The following is a 5,342-nucleotide window of genomic DNA, read 5'->3' as shown; positions in this document are numbered from 1 at the left end:
GCATTGCTAAAAGACCCAAAATCGTGATTCAAGATTCACAAAGCAGTGAGAAAGAAGAGTGTTGATGTTGTTCAAAGAGAATAGAGAGAGATTCATGAAAGCGACGCCTGCGTTAAGAGACGACGAGGGTTCCATAGCAATGTTTTGTAATTCATCGAAGCAAATGAGGGTACCCATCGGTATTATACAAAATTCATTTAACTACAGTAATTAGCGCTACAGTTGCAATGCGGGCTTCTTCTTCTAAAAGGAGGTGAGGAGCAGCTTCGGCTTTTGGACGAAAAAAGCCGGTGCTTCTCGAAGCCACGGACGAGAAGTTGAGTTACCAAACGTAACAACGGGTTTAACTTATAATCACCAGATGCCATAAGCACTACCAAACGCAGCCTAAATCGGGACTTGCTTCGAGCTTTCGTAGGTACGGTTTAAGCCGGCGTATTTCAAAGTTCAATTTAGATGGTTTGTTTAAAGCTTTGTTTGGGGTTCTAGCTACCGCTGGTATCATGGTAACAGTTCTAGGCTTCGGTGGTGGAGGCGGAGCCATGGCTCTCTGGCGAGATCAGCCGCCTAACTGTTTTGACATAATGACATCCTTCTTTGAGTCAGCTATGGATAAGAGTTTAGTGTTAAGTGTTAGAGAGAGAGAGAGAGAGAGTGTGTGATGGCGGAAACAATATGCCTACCACTCATTTCATTAATTAATTTCTTCCAAATTCTTCCAAATCACATTAATTAATTTCTCTATCATTTATCACATTAATAAATTTGAATTTATTTTCAATTTCACTCTAACAAATGCTTAATGGCCATCGTGACCTCCCAAGTTACTAGTGAGGTCCCTTCTTCTTCTTTGTTTTTTTTTTTGTCTCTTGAAAATGGTTATGGAAGAAGTTAATATGAGAAAACTGGTATTGTCTAAGACTAATATATAAGAAAACTAGAGCCAAATTTGCTTATTAAGTTAATATGTAAATCAACATACCAGTAAATAAGATTACCCATTTTAGAATATTTCATTTCACTCATATTGAAATTAATAAAATAATAAAACTCAGAGAGTTTTTTTTGATACACATAAAACTCAGAGAGTTGAAAACCCCAAGTTAAGAGATTATGAGAATATGAACAGTCCTTCTCGTTCTCAAACAAATTTAAAGTATTGATTAATCTAAAAAGAAATAGTTTTAACTTTTAATTAAGTTTTTCAATTAAGATTTAAATTTTATTACAATATATTATTTTCTCTTAACCATGGTTAAACTAGTTAATTATGTCGTAAATTTAGGAAGTGAGCATGAGATGAGCATGTACTGGGTGATCGGTAAATTTGCTTCCAAGTGACGGCCTTTTGAATTTTAGTGTCTCAAGGATGGACACAAGAGAACTCTTTTTCTTTCTTTTTATTTAGCCTCTATTGGTTTAGGTTCAAAGATCCCTATAACTTTAGGGTTAGCGTTTCACTCTTTGTTTATTCCAAAACGTATGCCATAAGAGTTTAAGGTGTGAGGGTTAAGTTTGGACCGACTCTTCAATTAGGTTATTGTTTTATTACTTTTTTGTTTAGTTTTGTTGAATTTTAGTTTTTCAATTTCGTAGTTTGGCATCCTACTTGACCTAATAATATTTGGTTGTAATGAGCTTAATGCCAAATAAACTTATTCATTATCCGTAAAAAACATAATAATTGTGTCATGTTACAAAATTATTGTTCTAGTGTATGAATGTTTTTCATAAACCTCCTATTAGATATATACCGTATTTAGCATCCGTCTCATTTATAGTCTAGCCTAGCACGATTCCACTAGACCAACTTCATTACGTTATCAACCCGTTATTTTTTCTCCACCCACTGATAAATTCATTAAATCGGAAAAATAGTGTTTAGTTCAAATTTAAGAAGAGCACTTGTGTTGCTAGGATAGTCTTCATGGTTCATTAACAATAATAGGCCGACCCTAGTCGAAATACAATGAGACTTGTAAATGTGTTACCACAGTCTACTTGGATTTGGATTTGGATTTATTTGTAATTTTATTGAAGTTATGTGTAACTTTGGCTTCCATAAAATCAAGAGGGAACTGAACCCAAGGTCCGAATTAACTCGTAAGCCAACGCTATCTCACTTCTCACACAGCTTTGTCCCTTTCTCAGATTTCCGATCAGATACAAGACCGGAGTGGCAGAGTCCCCTCCGACGATGAAGAAGATCCAAAACCAAAATTGTGCAATCGAAAACAACTACCTCCCTGGAGATATCATAGAAAAAAGCATGTCGAAGCTGCCCGTCAAAGACGTGATCAGATGCAGCGCCGTGTGCATGTCATGGAACTCCCTCGTCAAAAACCCTACCTTCACTCAAACCCACCTCTAGAATCAAAAAATCGTCGTCGGCGACGTTTCGGGGCTCCTCCTGCTCAGCTCCTACCAATCAAACGATTTGCATTGGGATTGCCCTGCAGCTTTATACGGTCAGTAACTTCAGTATTCAAAACTCGTGCATCCAATTCACAACAGTAAGAATACTACTTTGGACAAAAAAATATGGTTTTTTTTAATGGAACCAAACAAAATGCTTACTGAAGTGGTCGGAACTCGGAACTTGTAATGGAGTCCATGCATTGCTGTTTCCACATTTGATATTGACTCCTGGCCTCCTGTAATTGTTTGGAATCCATCCATTAGAAAATTCAGGTTTTTGCCTAATCCTAGTCATGCCCTCGATTGTAACGAGGATTACAAAGATAATAAGTTTTATAGTTTCTGCTATGATTCTCGTATTGATGACTATAAAGTTGTGAGAATTGTTACAGAACCCGATTGCAAGGCTGAGGTTGAGGTTTGGTCCTTAGGTAAGGGTACCTGGAGAAATCTTAGTAATGTTCCTGCTGATTTTTCCCCCGTTAAAACTCGCAAGGCTTTTGTTTGTTTATTAGATCTGCATGGACTTCTCAAATCTCAATTCTGGTGTTTGCTCCTATCTTGGAATGGTGCCTTCAGAGTGTTTGTTTGTTGGTATAACAATTTGATTTTTTAGCCATATTGTGGAATTTCATGCCAAGTAACCCTGCATCTACATGGAAGGTCATGGGGAGAGCATCATCTTGACCCTCGTTGTGCAAAGGGCAATTCTTCTCTTAACCATAGCCAAGACACCCCCGTGTTGTCATGTGGCATCAAAGTAAGAGTCATATGCATCTCGTGCATTGCAGAGATCTCATCAAGTCTGATCTTGTATCTGTCAAGTGGCGCTACAACTTTGCCAAAACAAGCAAATCACCTCTCCTATCTAGTTTGAAACTGAACATAGCTTTGTGGTTTTGCTTTAGAGAGAGTTTGTATGTGCCCCTTCTAAATGCCATTGCAACTGGTTTTTTCACCCGGTTTCTTATGAATGCTGATTTCATCATCAGCCCCAATTGAATCCGCCTACTGGTCAGTTGCTTCTGGACTTTCATATGTTGCAAGAAGGTGGTGCTTGGCAATCCTGATAATGTTTGCAATTGAATAAAAAACCATTAGTCCACCTATCCAAAATGATGTATGAATGTTTGATATTGCTGGGGTATGAAAATTCCTAGGAGGACCAGCTGATTCTTTGTGATAATTCTGGAAACACTCGCATAAACCCCTCATGTCTGCTTTTATATGTTGCAGTCTTAGTCTTTGTGGTACTGAACCATTTTTCATTCGCAGAATCTGTTAGAAATTGATTGGCTTTGATTTGAGCTATTTGGAATCTCACATTGGAAAATGTGAAGAGTCATTCTTGGATTATAACGATTGCTACCACACACACACTAATGTCGAGGTCTTTTGTTGAAAACCTCATACTCAAACTCAACCGGGTGGCTAAAGTGGAGAGATTATCGGCATTATTGGACTCATGTGTGTGGAATTATTGGCCTAGGGATGCCAATATTACCCATCGGGTAGGGTATTCACAGGTATTCGACCATAATAAGGCTGTGTAATGGGTAAATATGGGGAATGGGTATGAGGATCTCTTATATTCGAAATATGAAATCGAGTAACGGGCGGGGATGATATTTTAATCCTCATCCCCACCCAATAAGAATAAAATATATATTATATATGTTTCAATATTAATTAATTAATTAATATTTATGTAAATAAAAACTTTTTTATAGTTATTATTTTATTTTGAACTAGATTTGTATTGGTTTAAGTTAGATTAATTAAAAAAAACTAATTTCATCATGATATTTAGTTTTCAATTTATATTTTTACGTTTTCTATACTTCTTATGAATTTTTATATAACAGAACAAAATATCATTAACGGGTATTGGGGCAGGTATGAGAAACAGATCCCCAGCGGGTATGGGGACGGGGAATACCCATTACTTTCTAACGAGAATTGAGGCGGGTACGGGGACGTAATTGAAATTGGGTATGTGTATGATATTTCGATCCCCTGACCCTACCATGCCCATTGACATCCCTATGTTGGCAAGTTCCGCAAAACAATTGGTATCAGAGTCCCAAGTTACGCTTGCGACTTGGTGTCTCGTACGATCGAATTTGGTGGAGCTCCCATTTGGATTGGGGTCACAAGATGCTTGTGGTCGAGGTGTAGCTATTTAGATCGTGAGATAATTTGTGGTGACTCGAATCACGCCAAGGTGAAGATTGTTGGAAATTGATTGGTTTATATTTGAGCCATTTGGAATCCCATATTGGAAAAAGTGAAGAGTCATTCTTGGGTTATAAAGATTGCTACCACACACACTAATGTCGATGCCTTTTGTGGAAAACCATATACTTGAACTCTACCAAGTGGCTAAAGTGGGGAGAATATTGGCATTATTGGACCCGTGTGCGTGAGATTGTTAGCTGCTTCCGCACAACAGAATCCATTGTCGATTTGGTTAAATTACAATTAAGAACAAAAATGGTTTTCTGAGAAAAGAGTGTCCTACATATAAAAAAATATGAGTGGATACGGTTTATCCTTCCTAGAACGGACATTGGGGGAGGCCCTTTTTTTCGATGATAAGGAAATTATAGCTTGAAGCCCTTAACACAACCACAATAAATTAAATTAAAGAAAAATAGGCTGAAGAGGTAGAAAGTGGAAAAGAGTTACATCCATACATAATTTGTTCATAATCGACTCTTTGGCTCTAGGGTTTCCTAGCCGTCAACCTGTTCGAGCAATTTGGTGGAATGGCAGCGATGCCGCTTGTTCCAATGGAGGAGGCGGTGGTGACTTTTAATGATGGCACGGATCTCCTCGATTTCGAGATCTATTTGTGCGGTCATTTCTTGAATAACAAAGGGGTGGTGATTCTTTCCTTGGCGGTGGCTATATCAGATGTGTGA

General features: G+C 37.8%; 1 pseudogene; it reads left to right on the top strand.

Annotated features, from left to right (window-relative positions):
• The first annotated feature begins 2,197 nt into the window (after positions 1-2,197).
• LOC126802163 (F-box protein CPR1-like) lies at positions 2,198-5,342 on the top strand (annotated as a pseudogene).

Source organism: Argentina anserina, chromosome 1, assembly GCF_933775445.1.
Source record: "Argentina anserina chromosome 1, drPotAnse1.1, whole genome shotgun sequence".
Lineage (NCBI taxonomy): Eukaryota > Viridiplantae > Streptophyta > Magnoliopsida > Rosales > Rosaceae > Argentina > Argentina anserina.
The sequence above is the reverse complement of the archived record's forward strand: the minus strand, read 5'-3'. Positions and strand labels throughout refer to the sequence as shown.